The 21,909-nt window shown below is 37.6% G+C and overlaps 1 non-coding gene across 1 annotated transcript; it reads left to right on the plus strand.

Moving 5' to 3' along the window:
* The first annotated feature begins 17,156 nt into the window (after positions 1–17,156).
* Positions 17,157–17,263, plus strand: LOC125857321 (small nucleolar RNA R71). The gene has a single exon (XR_007445643.1). It is a non-coding gene; the product is annotated as a small nucleolar RNA R71 (small nucleolar RNA).
* The last annotated feature ends 4,646 nt before the right edge of the window (positions 17,264–21,909 follow it).

Genomic DNA, 21,909 nt, shown 5'->3' on the forward strand with positions numbered 1-21,909 from the left:
GTAAAGACATTTCTTGTAATTTATATATTAACAAATTACTTTAAAATGAGTACAAATCACAATAATTAACAACTTAAACTACTTTTAAAATTATAAAAAAAATTATGATCAGAGAAAAATATTAACGTTGTTTGTCAAAATTATATGGTATCATATTAGTTAAAATAGGAAATGCAACATATATTGTGTATGTGCTGACACAAACTTAGATATCTAATTTCTTACATAAGTCACCATATCATGGGACACTTGTTATTTCCTTTCTTTTACGTAAAAAGACATAAAGTAACATCGAAAATTATTTTAAATTTTCAAAAAGACACCTTAATATTCGAAACAATTTCATGTGTAACTTTATATTTTTTAAAGATCCCAGTACCCTTGAACTATTTAAGTACGATAACAAGAATTTACTTTGGAATAATTAAAAATTGAAGTCCCCGACTGAAAAGGAAAATATTATTGTTTTACTTAATATATAAAATAATATATGCTTGTTAATTAAATATTAGCTAATTATTATATCACATAGATTTTCCACATCATGAATTAGTCAACACTACTTGCTTGAGAAATAAAATAAAGAAATAAAATCTATTGAAAGATTGCATTCAATTATTCAAGTGATCACGACTCATAAGAACCAAGAAATATTGTTAAAAAGTCATTACCAAATACCAACTTTTTAAAATTGAATAAGTTTCAAAAGTACGTTGAATATAATTATGTAAAGGTAAGCATATTCAATGAAACGGTAGCTTATCAAGTGGTATTAATAAAATTAAAGTGCGATAACAATTAAAATAATATATTACAATGAAAACGTCATAAAATAAAATAACTAGGGACAAGAGGCAGAAAGGAATAAGAAGATACTATATATATATATATATAGGCATGCCCTCGGCCTGATTTCCAAATTAATCTTTAAAAAATTAGACAAAATGCTCATCAAGTCAAAATTTCTTATCTAAAATGACTCAATTATTATTTGTTAACAAAAATTAGACAAAATGTTCTTCAGTCTTATTTCTTTGGTGTTTTCTCCTCCTCCTTTTTCTGAGGCTCGACTTTAAGAATCTACGTGTCGTAAATGTGAATCATTTCAAATGAAAAATATATCAAAAGACTTGAAGTATTTAGAGGAGCCCATATGCACATTTTGGAATTGTTTCGAGGAGATTTAAGTTGGTTGGGATTGAAATCTGCAATGTATACATTATTGTAATAACGATGTATGTAGAGTATATACATTTGTAATATATAGTTGTTGAAACCCAATCTTGACCGATCTATAACCCCTTCGGAAATGCTATTCGATTAATGACTAGTCAACAATTTGAACTCATTTAGGGCTTTATTTTAATAGATTTAGTGTCCTCAAATGCATATTTTGTGCCAATAACTGATGTAAAATCCCTGATTTTCAGGTATTTGGATTTATGAACGAAGCATTGACACTAATGTGCAAAAAGGAACAAAACAAGCTAAAGGAATGAAGAAATGAAGACCTGGTGATCGTCGATGGCACTCGGCGAATCGCCAAATTGCCACGACACTGCCTAAAGTTACAGAATGCTGGAGCTAAACTGGGGTTATTTCGGCGAGCAGCAGTTCCATTCGGTGTGTCGCCGATCCATTCGGCGAAGGACGACCAGGTCACCAAAATTGTTGAATAAGATTCAAACAAGTGTTGATGTGCGAGATAGAAGGAAAAAGGGTGACTCACAGAATTATTTGGTGATCCCGATCTGTATCCTCTAAAGTTACAGTAGTCGAACCAAAAAGAAGTGAAAAATGAAGGCGAGATGAAGCACAATTGGCGAGTCGCCGATCTGTCCGCGAAGCCCAACTTACCTCGCCTAGTGGTCTTAAACAGTTACATATCAAACTTGTTTAAATTAATTTTGTCTAGAGAGAGAAGGCATTCAGAAAAGTGAGAGATAAAAAATTGAGAGCAAAAACATTACCATAGTAGTTTTGAAGGAATTTTAGCAAGATTTTTTATTGAGATTTGTAATAGAAAAGATTTTAGTAATTTCAGACTTTTGAATTTCAAATACCCAACTGTTGAAAACATGGCAGATGTTGATTTTCTTATTTTTGCTATAAGTGGCTAAAACCCTTCTCTTGGGATTTTGACTATGAAGCCAATTATTGAGTTTTACTAAGTGGGTGTCGTTGAATTGCGAATAATGGGGTTAATTTGAAGTGGGTATGAGTTGCTGCTGTGTTTTGAGGTCATCTTGCATTGTTAGTGTGACAAGTTCAGTGTTGTGTGATTGCTCGAGAGAGAGGTGCAGAGCCAAAGTAGCAAACTTAACATCCTTAGTAGTGGGTCACCATGATTTCAACTTGAGAGAGTGAAATATAGAATCTATCCTTTGTATCCAACTCGAGAGAGTGAATTTGATGAGGACAAAGGGCTGGGCATTTTCCGATTAGTGTTGAAGTTAGAGAGAATTCGGCATAGAAAAGGTAATTGTTCGAGAGAAAGTTACTTTACATATGGTCCGACCTACCCATGACAATTTATACTATTGTGAGCATCAATTTTCACCTACTAAAGTAAAATTCAACAGTTGGTTGGTCAATTCCCCAAGTTCTACTTTACTAATCATTTTGTGTTGAAGTGTGAAATCGGAAGTGATAAGCAAAATTTGGTATTTGAAACTAAAACCCAAAAAAGGTGTAACTAGTACTCAATCAAAGAGATTGTTGTCATACTTTCATCATTGAATTTGAAAGAAAGACTACTCCCTGTGGGATTCGACCCTAACTCACTTAGTTGGGTTATATTATTGACTAATGATTGTTGGCACTTAGTATTGGATGAAGTATTCTGATACGTGAATTCAATTAAATACATATTTTTAAAAAAAACATATTTTGGGTTTAAAATTTAATCGATTTTGTCTAAAAATTGTATATTTTAGTATGCATAATTTTAAAAAATCATTATATTTATTAAATTATTTTTTACTATTTTTAAATTATTATATTTATCGATAGTTAAACTCAAAATAATTACTTTACTTAAATATTTTAAAATATTAGATGTGTTTAATATTGTGTGAAAATATTAATATGTAGTATTTTATTAATCGGCTTGCATTTCCTTATTCTTTCCTTAAATCATTTCAATCTTAGACTCATTTATCCAATGTTATTTCAGTTCTGGCCATCTTTCTATTCAATTCTATTTCAATTATAGTCTTTTGTGCCAATTTTAGTTGCAATTTTAGCCATTCATTCATTGCAATTATAACCCTTTTGATCCAAATCTTGAAACCATTAGTTTAAATCCGAACCGTCCATCCTTTAAGTTAAACCCTAGATCAAATCTCAGTCGTTCTTCTTTGATTAGATTTGGAAGATTCAACCTCTACCCTCCATCCGATTTTAATCAAGGGTCAAGATTGAATCTCCCATTACTTTCCTTTTAAACTACCAAAGATCAGAAACCCTAAAACATTTTCTTTATTCTTTCTCCTCCCTCTAAAGATTGTCGCCCAGATCCTATCTCCGGCGAATATTGTTGCCTCTTCTTCGTCTCCATCGTGAGACCGGAGGTGGCGTCGTTTCTCTCCTCCTCCCATTCTCTCCTTCTTCTTCTCCGGCAAGGTAATGAGCAGCCTCAATGAAGCAGCCGCGACAACCGGCAACAAACAGCAGTAGCCACCATGCGACCGCTGCCTCTTCTCTCCATTAGCAACCGGTGAGGCCACCGAAGCAGCGAGCATCGGCGAACGATGAGCCAGCCGCAAACAATAACCAGCAGCGGCAATCGTAGGCTGCTCCGACCAGTAAGTGCCACAACTTCTCAATGCCACCAATCAATCCTCTTTCCAGTGAGGTCAGCAGACAACAAAACAGCTTCGACCAAGCGAGCTCCGGTGAAGTCCGAAATTTGGATTGGTGGAAGACGGATCTCTACAGATCTGTCTCCTGTATTTTATTTCCATCGATTATTACTTCATCTATTCAACCCTATGTTGTTCCTATTTTAATTGTAATCTCTTATGATTGCTTTTATTGCTTAATGCTTGAATGATAGGAATCCGTTCATGATTTTGCATAATCCTTGGGTTGATAGCTCACTTAAATCTGCACCTGTTGCAACTTGATATTATTCAGGGAATAACTGATTTCTTTCATAAGTGGGTGTCAAATCTGTCCGATAATGTCTGATTTTACTTGCTCACTGATCTCTTTATATTTTCAAGCCTCGATTGATCTTTATATTTTGTTGAAATTAGAATAAATTTTAACTTCATTATGTTGTAGACTGCTTTGGTGATTGATCAACTTGCTTATGGAGCTTATTTTGGTAAATATAATTGATCATGTGTAGTTTTTGTATAATATTATTTATGGTCATCCTGGATAGATTTCTTTTAATATGCTTATACACAGAAAACATGTTATTTATATTACATGAAATTTGATGCGTGCTTTGCTAATTAATTATGTTCAATGGATTGAATCCACGTGTATAAAATTGTACTTGCTTGATTTTACATATTATTGTCTTCTAAATTTATATCACTTTGCCTTAATCAAGTGGTATATATTCGTACTGATTTTATATTTGGTAAAGAATTATTTTTTACTAATTTAGCTGTTTGAATTGATTGTTTCCTTACCTTCAATAAGACCTTAATTCGTGCTCCTATACTGGCTTGTTAATTTTCTCATAATTGATTGACGACTTAATTATTTCTGCTTATTTCAATGTGGATAAGTTTGGTAATGCGGGGTTATTTTAATATACTAATTATTCCCTTATGTTCTTGCCAATATTCTTATAGATCTGCTTATTAATATAATATTTGAATATTACTTCCATATATAATTATAGCTTTCCTTAAATAATTATTTTTGTTTTCTTGCTAATATAGCGACTTTTGTAAATTGATATTACTCGAACTAATTTCGCGCCCTTTTAAATTTCGTAAAAATGCTTTAGCTGATTTGGCTTCCTCTTAAATAAGGAAAGTAATTTAATTGAATATTATTTATTTCTTTTCCTTTACTGTGCCCTCTTATTTAGCATTATTACTGGAACACACTTCTACACACTCACATGCTTTAGCAATCAGAAAAAGAATTCACTTGAACACTAAAAATATAATACTCTATCTTCCCTAAAAGAAGGAGATTTCAGGTAAACTTTAAACATTCCTTCTTATTGTGATGATGTTTTTGATTGAAAACCTTGTGTAACATCTCGCAATTTGAAATAACTAGGAAGAAGCTCAGAATTGGAAATAGTCATTTTTGGAAAGAATGAAAATCTGAAAATTTTTGTTAAGTTAGGATAAGTTGAGTTTTGGTCAACTTCAAATGGCCATAACTCCAAACTCAGGATGAGTTAGGTGTACTTCCAGATATGGTAGGAAATCCCTTGGAATAATCTTTCCAACGCCGATGAGTTTGCGTGTTTCCGAATTTGTATGAGTGAGATATGCCCTTTGGAATTTGGTTGTGCGAATAAGGAAAGTCCAATCCGGATTTTGGAAGGGTAGTTTGGTCTTTTCCTTACCCAACTTAATTAATTCATTTTTAGGAGTTTAATATGGGTAAAGTCAGATTTTATTCAGTTTAGAAAAGTGAACTTCACGCTAGGGCTTGGAGAAAGGAGAAAAGAGGAGAAAGGAGAAGAGAAATCAAGAATCGTCAAGAACGTTCGAATTTAGCTTGTGGATTTATTCAAGGGGTGATCCCTACGAGGTATGTGAGATCACATAGCAATGGGTTAGTTCACCCACGCACCAATCATGTTTCAATTCCGCAAAGTTTATTAGATTTGAAAGTAAATTCTTTGAATTCTAAATGAAGTTCGTTTGAATCTTTGTGGGTTGTGTTGTTGGAGTGTTCTTGATATTGATTCATGTTTTTAGTTGTGTTATCGAGTAGAATCTGATGTATATTGAAGGTATAAATGATTCCAAGTGTTTGGGGAAAGAACCAATTGAGTTTAGAGGGTTTAGAGATGAAAAACGAAGAAGGAAAAGTCGAGCAGGTTCAGGCACGCAAATCCGCGTCGCGGACTTGGTCCCCTAGTGAACAAAAATCAGCTCCGCATCGCGGTTGGGACGCGGACTCCTCTGTCTCAAAATTTAATTTCACGATCAAATATTTAAATGAAACTCTGCATTGCGGACTTGCTCCAAGACGGTGATTTGTTGATCTTTTCTCATGTTTAGCTATCTACAAACACTCCTAAACATCATGAGATCTTTCCTATCACAAATCACAGTCCATAATTCAATTCAAGGGAATTTAAGAGTCAAGTCAAGTAAAGTTAAAGAGAAATTTATAAAGTTTTCAAAAGTCTTTTACAAACATTTTAACTTTGTTTCAAGACTTAAAGTTCAAGTTGAGTAAAGAGTAAAGTGTAAAGATTGAAGTTCATTTCTTCAAAGAAGTATATGAGGACTATGTATTCCCGAAGAGTTTTAAAATGTTTTCACATTTGAAGAAAAAAGGGAACATCAATTCCAAGAGAGCTTTTAAGCTAAGTTTTTGAGTAATTATCTCAAACCAAATAAAGAAGTTTGTTTTAAATACATATGAGCTAAGTGTATTTTGGGAGTAGTATTGAGCACCGATATGGGTATGTGAGTTCATATTAACTCAAGTCTCCATAAACCATGTAGCCATCAAGGGTAGTAAATGATCATACTTTTTAGATGAGTCCTTAAGATACTTTTAGCATAGACTAGTGGATCCACTTAGTTAAGTGTTCTATATGAAGGCAAAGTATATGATAGTTCTGGTAGCGTGGGCAAAACGATTTATCACCACTTAGGCTCATAGTGGTGGTTGTCGGTTAGAGAATCTCCCACATAAATTATATTACGTTATTATATGAGTAAAGTTGAGTTGTTATTGCATTCTCTTTAACAAACTAAGTTGTTTTCCACTGTTTTACAAGCTTTCTATATATTACATGTGTTTTATTGCTTTATATTGAGTTAAGTTATTCAGGAGTTGAGTAAAGCCAAGGTAATCATTTCTTTCTTAATCTTTTCAAGCCTATGTTATGTTTAGCATTCCAACTCGCATACTTGTACATTCAATGTACTGATGCCAGTTGGCCTGCATCTTATTATGATGCAGACCCAAGTAACCATGATCAGCATCCAGCTCCTTGTTGATCCAGTTGAGCACTCAGAGTCAGTTAGTGAGCCTCTCTGCATTCCGGAGGACTCTTTTTTATCATTTGCTTTCAGTATTTCATTGTTAGGATGATCGGGGGTCTTGTCCCGACATCCCTCTTTGTTTTAGAGGCTTCATTGACAGTCAGACCATTAGTAGTTTAGTTATCTTTACATTTTCAATTCATATGTTAAGACTTGAGTTGCCATTTTGGCCAAGTTGAATGTTTGACTTTTTAAGCATTTTTAGTAGTATATTATTCTAGTGAATATAGTGATATTGATCATTATAAATATGCATAAAGTCTTCCGTTGAGTAAGTAAGCTAGGCCAAGGGTTCGCTTGGGGCCAACAATGGTTCTTGAGTGCCAACCACGTCCGAGGTGTAGGCTCGGGGAGTGAAAAACTTGGTATTAGAGCACATGGTTCAAGAGTCCTAGGGAGTCTACGAAGTCGTGTCTGTAGAGTCCTGGTTATCGGTGTGAAGCACTCCACATCTATAATTAGGAGGATGCGACACTTAGCAAGATTTTCTCACTTCTTTCACACGCATTTCGTGCGTTAGAGTCTGATCTCTAAAAATTTTCTTTCGAATTCATGTTTGCGCGTGTTTTTTAGTTAATCATGCCTCCACAAAGAGTTGTTAGAGGTCCTCCTACTAGGCGTAGTGTTGAGGAGCAAGTGGTACCTGATGCGCTTGAAGTGCAATTCCAAGGAGAGGTTACCAATGCTGAGTTCCGTGAGGCTATCCGGATGTTGAGCCAAACTGTGACTAACAAGGTTGGGCAACAAAGTGGAGCTAGACAGGAAGTGACTGATACTTCGAGGATCTGAGAGTTATTGAGGATGAATCCTCCAAGTTTCATGGGTTCAAGCACTACGGAGGATCCAGAGAGTTTTGTTGAGGAACTGAAGAAGGTATTTGAGATTATGCATGTTGCCGATACTGAGCGAGTTGAACTAGCTGCATATCAACTGAAAAATGTTGCTAGGACCTTGTTTGACTAGTGGAAAGGGGGTAGAGCCGATGATGCACCACCTGCGAGTTGGGCACGGTTTGAGGAGGCCTTCTTGGGGCGTTTCTTTCCCCGAGAACTGAAATAGGCTAAGGTACGAGAATTTCTTACCCTTAAGCAGGATTTCTTAAGTGTTCATGAGTATGGGTTCAAGTTCACCCACCTATCCCATTATGCTACGGAGATGATTGCTGATATAAAGAGTAGAATGAGTTTGTTTGTTACTGGGTTGTCCCGTCTATTAAGCAAGGAGGGTAGGGTAGCGATGCTAATTGGGGACATAGATATATCAAAGTTCATGGTCTATGTGCAGCAGGTTGAGGAAGAGAAGCTGAGGGATAGGGAGGAATTCAGAAATAAGAAAGCTAAGACATGGAATGAGTCCGGGCAGCAGAAAAGCAATGTGAACCATTCGTCCTTTCAGCAAAAGCAAAAAGGGACCTGCTCCATCATCTGCAAGTGCACCTGCACCCAGAAACAAAGGTGAGTATAATGGGCAAAATTCGTAGAACTTCAGAGCTAGACCTGCACAGTCTCAAGGTAGTGTGGCACAAGAAGGCAACTGGGCTCCTGAATGTTCTAGGCATGGTAGAACCCAACCAGGTAAGTGTCATGATGGCCAGTCAGGTTGTTTCAAGTGTGGGCAAGAGGGTCACTTCATGAAAGAGTGCCCTAAGAACATGCAAGGTAGTGGAAATCAGGGCAATAGAGCCCAATCTTCATCAGTTTCTCCACCATAAAGGGCTGCACCTAGAGGATCTACTTTCGATACTGGCGGCGGAGCAACCCACCTCTATGCAATCACTAGTCGTCATGAGCAAGAGAACTCTCCTGATATTGTCACTGGTATAATCAAAGTCTTTACTTTTGATGTTTATGCTTTGCTAGACCTTGGAGCAAGTTTATCTTTTGTAACTGATTAACATATCAAGGCATTTCATCCAATACTAAATGCCAACGACCGTTCGTCAGTATAATAAACCAACTACGTGAGTTGGGTTTGATCCCACAGGGAGTAGTACTTCCTTCAAATTCAATAATAAAAGTACAATGACAAACTCTTCAATCAAACAATTCTTGCACAATTAATGTTCAAATCTCAAATTTCGGGTTTTAACTACTAATCCAAATTTACACTTCAACACAAACAATTAATATTAAAGTAAAGCTTCGTGAATTGATCAGCCAATTATTGAATCTCAACGAAGTGGAGGCTAAGTTTGCCACCTTGGTTCCACACCTCTCTCTCGAGCAAGTGCACAACACTAAAATTGATAGACGAAGTCGCGCAATTCAACCTCGAAACACAACAACAACTTAGACCCACTTCAAATTAACACCATTCTTTGCAACTAACAAACACCCACTAAGTAAATTCAACAATTGGCTTCATGATCAAAACACAAAGTAAAGGGTTTTAGCCACTCATCTCAAAAATTAAAAAAATCAAAATCAATTATCACTCCCATAGTTGGGTGAAAAATTAGAATTATAGATGAAAATTAATTGATAATCTTCTCTCTTACAAAATCTGTTTCAAAATCTTGCTAAAATCACTAACTAAACCCTTTGGTAGTGTTTTCTCTCTAAGTAATTCCTTCCTCACGTTCTGAATGAATTTCTCTCTCTAGCCAAAACTAATTTAAACATGTCTGAAGTGTCACTGCTTATGACCACTCGGCGAAGTAAGTCGGGTGTCGCTGACAGATAAGCGAATCGCTGATTGTTCTTTATCTCACCTTCATTTTTTTGCGTTTTCTTGGTCTGGCTACTGTAACTTTAGGAGATCCAGGTCTGGATCCCCAAATGACTCCGCGATTCGCCCTTTGTCCTTCCATTTCGCCCATCAACACTTGCTTGAATCTTCTTTAGCAGTTTTGGCAACCTGGTTGTTCTTCGCCGACTAGATCGGCGATACGCCGAATATAGTTGCTTCTTGCCGAATTCACCATCATTTTAGCTCTGGCATTCTGTAACTTTAGGCGGTATCTTGGTGATTTGGCAATTTTGATGATTCGCCGAATGACATCTGCGATTTGGCGATTCGCCGAATGACGTCATCGATCATCAGGTCTTCATTTCTTCATTCCTTTAGCTTGCCTTGTTCCTTTTTGCCCAATAGTGTCCATGCTTTGTCTCTAAATTGAAATACCTGAAACCCAAGGGTTTACATCAGTTATTGAGAAAAATATGCATTCGAGGATACTAAATTTATCAAAATAAAGCTCCAAAAGAGTCCAAATTGTAGACTCATCAACACCCCTAACTTAAACTTTTGCTTTTCCTCAAGTAAAACTCAAGTTCAGCAGTTCAAAAAGGATGTCTTAAACTGTTCTACACAAGACTCAATCATGAATGCAAATAGAAAGACTCAACTTACTCATGCAAGGATCAATTGTGTACTCAGAGATTTAAGTTGTGACTCACCATTAACAAAGAATCTCAAGCTCACTATACTTGCCTCAAGTGCAAGTTCGAGCTCAACAGAGGTATTCAAATACCCTTACACAAGGAATGATTTCATATTCACACACAATGGTTCAATCATTTAAAGTTCTGGAATCAAGATCAACACTCACACTCACAAAGATAAACACAATGCATGATTTCACCCATAGGTTTGCCCTTATTTTCCAATCGACTTTTGTTTTACCTCATTCAAGATCAAAAAGTCTTTTTAAGGCTTGTACTGGGGCTGAGTGTAAAGGTGCGGTCATTTAGGCTCAATGGCTTCTATCCTCATGAAATATGATGTGAACAACACCTTCTTTCCTTTTCTTCATCATTTTCATTCAAACTCAAAAGTCACCTCTTATTCATCTTCCATGGATCGTTGGGAACCCCATTTTCTTTGTATTTTCACAACTTTTTTCCACAACTTTTTCTTTTTCAATCTCTTCTTCTTTTTCTCTTTTTTATTACAGAGGGGTTCCATTTTTCTCAAAACATGGGCAAAAGGGACTTCTTTGCATTTTCTTGGTTTACCTTCTCTTTTTATCACACCCCAACTTAGGCTTTTGGCCTAATTTGGCTATTCAAACAAATCACAAATCATGAGGATTATGGGTAATGGATCAAGAAAGGTTAAACTTTCATCAAGTTTCTTCCAAGAAAAGGTCAAGGTTCAAAGGGTGCTCAAAAGGGGTTCACACAAGGTAGGCCACAAAAAGAGGTATAATGTCAAATTGTTTCACACTCTTTAAAATTGCCTAAGATCATCTCAAGAAATTGCTTCACTTAGTTAACCAGACTAACGGGGTAAATTCTAGGTGTCATCATACATGGTTCATGCTAAGTTCATCACACAAGGCATCGACACCAATGTTAAAGCAAGACTCCCCACTTTCGCTAGTGTGCAATGTCATCACAAGAGACTCAATTTGGTATCTGGCTAGTCACAACGAGATGCAAAGAGTTCATATATTGACTATGCAACTTCATTTGGCCTTATCATAGTCACACATTCATGTTTGTTTGATTACAAGCACTATTTGAGTCATCGGTATTGATCAAAACTAATACTCAAATTTGCAAAAGAAAAGCCTCATTCAACAAAAGAACGAGGTGTCAAAACGAGGATGACGTTTGCTGAGGAAACTAAGTAATCTCCACACCCCTACCAAGAGCAGTCTACATTGTCCCTAATGTGGGTAGAGAGCGGGCATTTACCACAAATAAAACAAAATAGGAAAAATCAATAAAAACTAACAAGAAATGAAAACAATCTAGTGTGTAAATAAGTAGAGCAGGCTAACGAGGATTCTTCACTAAATGCCCAGTTGGCGATGGAGTGAAACGATCGCCGAATGCTTCGGCGATGTGCCTAATATTCTTTAGATCGCCCTTAGTTCCAGTAGACTGAACTCCCAGAGAAGAAAGATCGGCGAAGATGTAGGGGATCACCGAAAAGATCGGTGATCCGCATAATGAAGTCAGAGCATCGCCGATCGATCCTTGAGGGACGTGTCAGCGTTGACTAGAAAGGGCTAGAAAAGTCGAGTCGCCTAAATACATTGGCGATATGCCGACTGGTGAAGGTGTCCCGCCGTATGTTCCAAAGTCTCAGCCTCATTTTTTAGATCCGTAAGGCGAACCAAATCGTTCTCGCCGAAATGGTTTGGCGATTCGCCAAGAGTACTTTGTCTCGCTCATGATCCCACTACTACAAAATCAACACATATTATTTAAAACACTAACACTTGGGTTGCCTCCAAAGAACGCCTTATTTAACATCATGGCATGATGTGGAAATGCTCTCAAGCATCTTCTCGGTAAACCACCTCAATCAAAGAAACCTCCTAGAATTCTCTAAAGTATAATTTCAAGCGCTACCCATTAACCTTAAATGCAGGTCCCTCTTGACCCTCAACTTCTATGGCACCGTTGGTGAATACTCTTGTCACTCTAAATGGTCCGGACCATTTGGACTTGAGTTTTCTGGGAAACAGTCTATGTCGGGAGTTGTATAGTAACATCGAATCTCCCACCTTAAACTCTCTTTTATGTATTTTTGCATCGTGCCACTTCTTCATCTTTTCCTTGTAGAGAGATGAACTTTCATAAGCTTTAAACCTGAATTCGTCCAATTCGTTTAACTGCTCAACTCTCTCTTTTGTGGTTTTTGTCTAGTCCAAATTTAGAGCTTTCAATGCCCACATTGCTTTGTGTTCTAACTCGACTAGTAGATGGAAAGACTTCCCAAAAACTATCTGATACGGAGACATACCAATTGGAGTATTGTAAGAGGTGTGATACACCCATAGTGCGTCATCAAGCTTTGGAGACCAATCAGTCCTATTAGCATTCACTATCTTAGCCAGAATGCTCTTGATTTCTCGGTTTGATACTTCAACTTGACCCCTTGTTTGGGGATGATATAGAGTAGCTACTTTGTATTTCACCCCATACTTACTCAATGCAACTGAGAACCATTTGTTGCAAAAATGGGAACTACCATCACTGATAATAGCTCGAGGAGTACCGAATCTAGCAAATATGTAGCGTTTCAGAAATTGAACCACACCTTTCCCTTCATTATTTGGAAGTGGAACAACTTCTACCCATTTAGAAACATAAGCTACTGCCACCAAGATATATTTATTACCAAAGGAACTTACAAATGGGCCCATGTAATCGATTCCTCAAACATCAAATAGCTCGACTTCCAAAATGGGAGTAAGGGGTAACTCGTGTCTTTTAGATACTCCACCTTGTTTCTGACATTGGGCGCATTTCTTCACAAATTCATGCGCATCTTTGTTGAGGATGGCTAGTAGTATCCATTTTGGATGACTTTAGCGGTTGTACGCACACCGCTATGATGGCCCCCAACCGGTGAAGCATGTCAAGCATGGAGAATTTCCACCACCTCTTCTTTCGGAACACACCGTCTGATGATATGATCCACACACTCTCAAAACAAATATGGTTCATCCCAAAAGTACTTTTTAACGTTGAACATGAACCTCTTTTGCTGGTAGAAGTTCAAATCATCCGACATTAATCCGCACACTATGTAATTGGCAAAATTGCATACCAAGGAGTTTGTTTGAGAGTTATTGCAAACACTTGTTCATCGGTGAAGGAATAGTCTATGTCAACCCTAGGCACATCATTCTCCTTGCCCTCTGACCTTGATAAGTGGTCAGCCACCTGATTTTCGCAACCTCTTCTATCTTTCACCTCAAAATTAAATTCTTGTAATAGGAGCACCTACCTTATCAACCTTGGTTTTTCATCCTTCTTTGCCATTAGGCAACAGCGTGCAACATGATCAGTGTGAACAATTACTTTGGTGCCTAACAAGTACGCCCGAAATTTCTCAAATGCATAGACTACCGCAAGTAACTCTTGTTCAGTCATGGTATAATTACGTTGAGCACTGTTTAGAGTCTTGCTTGCGTAATAAATTGGGTGAAAAAGTTTATTGTGTTTCTGCCCCAACACAACACCCAATGCCATTCCACTTGCATCATGCATTACTTTGAAAGATTCTGACCAATCAGGACTGATAATGACTGGGGTCGATACTAATTTTTCCTTCAAGCACTGGAAAGCCATCATACAAGCATCATCAAAATGGAATTTCACTTCTTTCTCTAAGAGTTTGCATAAAGGATGTGCAATCTTGAGAAGTATTTGATGAACCTCCGGTAGAAACTCGCATGTCCTAAGAAACTACGAACCCCTTTACCAAAATTGGTGGTGGCAATTTCTCAATAACTTCAATCTTTGCTCTATCAACCTCCAGCCCTGTTGCGACACCTTGTGCCCAAGTACTATTCCTTCTTTAACGATGAAGTGACATTTTTCCCAGTTGAGGACCAAGTTCGTCTCCACACATCTTTGGAGAACTTGTCCTAAGTGTACTAAGCATGTCTCAAAGGTATCACCCACAACTGAGAAGTCATCCATAAACACCTCCATTGAATCTTCTACCATGTCGGCAAAAATCGATAGCATGCAACGTCTGAAGGTTGCCGGAGCATTGCCTAACCCGAAGGGCATCCTTTTATAAGCAAAAGTTACATAGGGGCATGTGAATGTTGTTTTCTCTTCGTCTTCCAGTGCGATGGAGATTTGGTTCTAACCGGAATACCCATCTAAACAGTAGTAACAACCCCTCTCTAATAGCCTGTCAAGCATTTGATCCATGAACAACATAGGAAAGTGATCTTTTTCAGTCCATGAATTTAACTTTCGATATTCCATGCATACCCTCTACCCGGTCACCGGTCTAGTCGGTATAAGCTCCCCTTTTTCATTTGGGACTACGATGATACCTCCCTTTTTCGGTACACATTGCACCAGACTTACCCATTTGCTATCTGCAATAGGGTAAATCACACTTGCGTCCAACCACTTGATGTTCTCCTGTTTTACCACTTCTTGCATTGATGGGTTCAATCTCCACTGATGCTTAACACTAGGCTTACACTCATTATAAAGTTGGATTTTGTGAGGACAAATACCGGGAGGGATGCCCACTACATTAGTGATGGTCCATCCTATACCTTTTATATGTTTTCGCAACACTTCAAGGAGCAGTTTTACCTGCCATTCAAGTAAGTCAGCTTCAATGATCACTGGTAAAGTGTTATTTTCCACCAAGAAGATATATCAGAGATGAGAGGGAAGTTCTTTCAATTCCAAATTAGGTGGTTCTTCTGTTGATGGCTTTGCGGGAGGACTCTCTCTATTTTTTAGGTCAATATCCAACTTGATTGGAGTCTTTGAATACCCTCCTAAACCTGTCAAAGTAGCTACTACCTCCTCATAGCCCGGAATTTCAGATTCATCATAATTACTAAGTACGGCTTCAAGGGGTTCATTCATGCACATCAAATGGTTTACACTAGCTACCACCTCATCCATAATATCATTAGTAGACACCATATGAATATCACTTGGGTGTTTTATGGATTTGTAAATATTGAAAGTTAACATCCACCAATGCTCTCCCGGTTGCTAAGAATGGTCTTCCCAAAATAATGGGAATTTCAGCATCTATTTCACAATAGAAAATAACAAAATCAGCCAAAAAAATAACCGATCGACCTTCACAAAGATGTCATAAAGTATCCCCACGGGATGTTTGATTGAACGGTTTGCCATCAATAGTTTCATTGTGGTTGTTTTCGGTTCACCCAACCCAAGTTGTTTGTATATCGCATAGGGCATTCAGTTGATGCTTGCTCCTAGGTCGCATAAAGCTTTAACGAATTTGAGCATGCCTTTGGTGCATGGAATGGTGAATGCCCTGGGATCTTCTCTCTTTTTGATAAGCTCCTTAGTCATAATTGCACTGGAATGATGGGAAACTTCAATTGTCTCAAAATCCAAACTCCTCTTCTCCGTGACCAACTCTTTCATGAACTTGGCGTATCTCGGCATTTACAATAATGCTTCCACAAGGGGGAGGTTGATTGATAGTTTCTTGAACACTGAAAAGAACTTCTTGAACTTATAATCTTCATTTTTCCTCTTTAAATGTTGGGGAAATGGTGGAGGTATTTTGGGTAAAGGTTGCATGACTTTTGGAATTTGAACATGTTGTTCCACTTCCTTTTGTGATTATTTGGCAAGGTTTTGATGAATAAGTAACTCTTGTTCCTCCATGCCTTTACCTTCTTCATGCTTTTGAGCATCTTTTTTTCCCATCACATTACCTATTGCCACCTTTCCGCTACGAGTAATCACAACCAGCCCTCTATCGTCATCTTCCATCATTATCTTTGGTTTCAACTGAGCTAATAATAAACTCAGTTGTCCTTTAAGTATCTTGATGGCATCAACATGAGAGTTCACTTTACTGTACAATGATGAAAAGTCATCTTTCATTCCTTTCAACAAATCATCCGAACCTTCAACTTTGTCAAGTATGCATTACAACAAGTCATTCACCCAGGGACTACTTGCACTCCCTTTTGATTTTGGGCTTTCATTTCAGTGAGTACGGTTCTCCTCATAATCATCTTCCTTTCACCAATAATCATTTTGCTTGGCCCAATCTTGATAGTATTTTTTTTGTTCTTCTCCCTTATGATAGTTCCAACCTTGATTTCTGCCTCGCTGTAGATAGTGTGGGTGGAAACCCTTCTCATATCTCTTGGAGTTCCAACCTTGATTCTTCCCCGGCCTTGAGTAACTTGAAGAAGAACCCTCCTGAACTCTAAACACTCCACATGTCCCCTTCATGTGCTCTTGCAAAATTTCCATTTGGTTCAACGTCTTCTTGATGTTTTCATTCCTCTCTCTCTCTTTATCAAGTTGTTCTTGCGTTAATCTAAAATCAAATGGAGAGACTTGATCCTCTTTGGTGAACCACGCTTGGTTTATTCTAGTTATGTCATCCAAAAGAAACGAAGCTACCTCAAATGATTGTAACATTATTCCTCCTCGTATCAATTGATCAGCCACTCCTTTATTAACCGAATCGAGACTCCGGTTGAAATATTGAAGTAACAAATCATTTGGTAGCCCATGAGTTGGGCATTTAAGTAGGAGCTTCTTGAATCTCACCCATGTTTCATGGATAGGTTCCCCCTCCCGTTGCTTGAAACTTTGAATTTCGTCTCTAAGTTTCATCATCCTTGATGGAGGAAAGATTCTTGTGTTAAATTCTATAACCAGCTCCTCCCATGATATGATGGAATTGTTCGGTAACTCGACTAACCACTGATTATCTTCTCCCGTTAAGGACAATGGAAATAACCGCAGCCAAATTGACTCTTGTGACACACTTTTGAATGAAAAAGGGCTGCAAACCTCTGTAAAGTTTCTCACATGCTCATGTGGGTCTTCATGATCTAGCCCTCCATATAGTCCCCTAATTTGGAGAAGATGAAGAGTTGTGCTAGTGACTTCAAACATCGCATTCTCATCAGTTTATGGGATGAAAATTGCACCCGTTCCACCTGATTAAGCTGGGTTGTAGACACTATTAATGTCGTCTATACCATCTCGATGACCTACTTGGCAGTCATTCATCTCTTCCTCACTCATGTTTCACTTATATGTAGTCCAACGAACACTTACACAAAGTAGCCAAAACTAATTCAACTAATGCCAACGAATTTGAGAGTGTCAAATCTTCAATCACAAGATTTCTAAATAACGCTACTCCTCGGCAGCAGTGCCATTTTGATTAATGTATCAGGGCATTTTATCCAATACTAAATGTCAACTATCGTTCGTCAGTATAATAACCCAACTATGTGAGTTGGGTCGATCCCACAGGGAGTAGTACTTCCTTCAAATTCAATAATAAAAGTACAATGACAACCTCTTCAATCAAACAATTCTTGCACAATTAATGTTCAAATCTCAAATTTCGGGTTTTAATTACCAATCCAAATTTACACTTCAACACAAACAATCAAATATTAGAGTAAAGCTTGGGGAATTGATCAGCCAATTATTGAATTTCAATGAAGTGGATAAATGTTACTGCTCATTATGGGATAATTTGTTGTGGGTAGGTCGAACCATATATAAAGTAACTTTCTCTCGAACAATTACCTTTTCTATGTCGAATTCTCTCGAACTTCAACACCAATTGAAAGAGGCCCAGCTCTTTACCCTCATCAAATCAACTCTCTCGTGCTGAATATAAAGGAATGATCACTTGTTTCACTCTCTCGAGCTGAAACCAAGGAAACCCACTACTAAGGACTCTAAGATTGCCACCTTGGTTCCACACCTCTTTCTCGAGCAAGTGTACAACACTGAAACTGATACACGAAGTCATGCAATTCAACCTCGAAACACAACAACAACTTAGACACACTTCAAATTAACACCATTCTTCGCAACTAACAAACACCCACTAAGTAAATTCAACAATTGGCTTCATGATCAAAACCCCAAGTAAAGGGTTTTAGCCACTCATCTCAAAAATAAAAAATTCAAAATCAATTATCACTCTCATTGTTGGGTGCAAAATGAGAATTATAGATGAAAATCAATTGATAACTCCTCTCTTACAATATCTCTTTCAAAACCTTGCTAAAATCACTAACTAAACCTTTTGGTAGTGTTTTCTCTCTAAGTAATTTCTTCCTCACGTTCTGAATGAATTTCTCTCTCTAGCAAAAACTAATTTAAACAAGTCTGAAGTGTCACTACTTATGACCAATCGGTGAAGTAAGTCGGATGTCACTGACAGATTGACGAATCGCCAATTGTTCTTTATCTCGCCTTTATTTTTTTTTGCTTTTTCTTGGTCTGGCTACTGTAACTTTAGGTGATCTAGGTCGGGATCGCTAAATGACTCCGCGATTCGCCCTTTGTCCTTCCATTTTTCCCATCAACACTTGCTTGAATCTTCTTTAGCACTTTTGGCAACCTAGTTATCCTTCGCCGACTACATCGGCGATACGCCGAATATAGTTGTTGCTCGCCAAATTCACCCCCATTTTAGCTGCGGCATTCTATAACTTTAGGTGGTATCTTGGCGATTTGGAAATTCACCGAATGACATCATCGATCATCAAGTCTTCATTTCTTCATTCTTTTAGCGTGCCTTGTTTCTTTTTGCCCAATAGTGTCCATGCTTTGTCTCTAAATCCAAATACCTGAAACTCAAGGGTTTACATAAGTTATTGAGACAAAATATACATTCAAGGATACTAAATTTATCAAAATAAATCCCTAAAAGAGTCCAAATTATGGACTCATCAGTAAACCCTTATGTTGCAAATAAGTTTGATGTTCTTCCTGAGAAACTCTGTGAACCCTTTTGTGTTTCTACACCTATTGGAGAGTCTATTCTAGTTGAGCGAGTTTATCATGATTGTGCCATTTCCATCAATCACAAAAACACCATGGTTGATTTAATTGAGTTAGACATGGTAGATTTTGATGTCATTCTAGGTATGGACTAACTTCATGGCTATTATGCCTCTATTGATTGTAGAACTCGAGTTGTCAAGTTCCAAATTCCTAATGAGCCAGTCTTAGATTGGAAAAGTAGTTCAGCAGTGTGTCTATCACTAAGTCTGAGTTAATGACTCTAGTGTTGAGATACCACCTATTCAGTCAGTTTCTATAATTAAAGAGTTTCTAGAAGTCTTTCCAGATGATCTACCCAGAGTCCCTCCCTAGAGAGGAATATTGATTTCAGTATAGATGTTCTTCCAGATACTCGTCCTATCTCTATTCCATCTAAATGTGAGTTTTGGCTTGAGTTAGTGGTATTCTTCGGCCACATAGTGTCCGGTGATGGTATTGAAGTTGATACCCAAAAGATAAAGGCAGTGAAAAATTGGCCTAGACCCACATCTCCAACTAATATTAGGAGTTTCTTGGGTTTGCCTGACTATTATAGAAGGTTTGTATAGGGGTTCTCCTCCATTTCGTCTCCTTTGACCAAGTTGACTCAGAAAACAGTGAAGTTTCAATGGTCTGAAGCTTGTGAGAAAAACTTTCAGGAATTGAAAAATAAGTTGACTACTGCCCTAGGATTAACTTTACAAGAAGGTACACAAGGCTTTATTGTGTATTGTGATGTATCTAGAGTTGGTTTGGGTTGTGTGTTAATGCAAAATCACAAAGTTATAGCTTATGCCTCTAAACTGTTGAAAATCCATGAGAAGAATTACCCAACCCATGACTTAGAGTTGGCTGCTGTAGTATTTGCTTTAAAGATATGGCATCATTATTTATTTGGTGTTCATGTAGATGTATTCACTGATTACAATAGTCTTCAGTATGTGTTCACTCAGAAAGATCTTAATCTCAGACAGAGGAGGTGGTTAGAATTACTCAAGGATTATGACATGAGTATTCTATATCACCCAGGTAAGGCTAATGTTGTTGCTGATGCCATAAGCAGGTTGTCTATGAGTAGTACCACCCATGTTGAGGAAGAGAAGAGAGAGTTGGAAAAAAATGTGCATAGACTTGCACACTTAGGAGTTTGACTAATAGATTCCATAGAAAGAGGAGTAGTGGTGATGAATGGGGCTGAAGCATCATTAGTGTCAGAAGTGAAAGAAAAGCAAGACCAAGATCATATTTTGCTTGAAATGAAGTCAAATGTTCATAAGCAAAAAATATTAGCTTTTGAACAAGGGAGAGATGGTTGTATTGAGATATCAAGGTAGATTGTGTATCAATGGTGGATGGACTCCAAGAGAGGATCATTGAGGAAGCTCATAGATCCAGATATTCCATTCATCCGGGTTGCACAAAGATGTATCGTGATTTGAGAGAAGTGTATTGGTGGATTAGCATGAAGAAGGACATTGCAGAGTTTGTTGCTAAGTGTCCGAATTGCCAACAAGTTAAAGTAGAGCATCAAAGGCCCGATGGTTTGGCTCGGAATATAGAACTTCCAAAATGGAAGTGGGAGATGATAAACATGGATTTCATCACAGGTTTACCAAGGTCTCTTCTATTTGGGTGATTGTCGATAGAATGACAAAATCAGCCCACATTTTGTCGATAAAGACTACCCATTCTGGTCTCCATTATTTCAGACAGAGGTGCGCAATTTACTGCACAATTTTGGAAGTCATTCTAAAAAGGCTTGGGTTCAAAAGTGAACTTGAGTACCGTTTTTCATCCTCAGACAGATGGTCAAACATAGCGCACTATTCAGACTTTAGAAGATATATTGAGGGCTTGTGTGATTAATTTCAAAGGTAATTAGGATGATCACCTACCTCTTATTGAGTTTGCTTACAACAATAGTTACCACTCGAGCATCCAAATGGCTCCTTATGAAGCTCTTTATGGGAGAATGTGCAGAGCTCCTATTGGATGGTTTGAAGTTGGTGAATCAGGGTTGATAGACCAAATTTAGTTCATCAAGCTATGGAGAAAGTGAAAGTGATTCAAGAGAGGTTGAAAACGGCGCAGAGTCGTCAAAAATCCTACATTGATTTTAGGAGAAGAGAGTTAGAGTTTGAAGTATATGATTGGGTGTATTTGAAAGTTTCACCCATGAAGGGCATTATGAGATTTTGTAAGAAGGGGAAGCTTAGTCCCCGGTATATTGGCCCTTACAGAATATCCAAGAGGATTGGCAAAGTAGCTTATGAGTTAGAGCTACCACAAGAGTTAGCAGCGGTTCATTCAGTATTTCATGTTTCCATGTTGAAGAAGTGCATGGGAGATCTATCACTTATGATACCAACTGAAGATATTGGGATTAAGGATAATCTATCCTATGAGGAGATTCCTGTTCAGATTTTAGATCGCCAAGTTCGCAAGCTGAGAACAAAAGA

This window comes from Solanum stenotomum, chromosome 2 (genome assembly GCF_019186545.1).
Source record: "Solanum stenotomum isolate F172 chromosome 2, ASM1918654v1, whole genome shotgun sequence".
Lineage (NCBI taxonomy): Eukaryota > Viridiplantae > Streptophyta > Magnoliopsida > Solanales > Solanaceae > Solanum > Solanum stenotomum.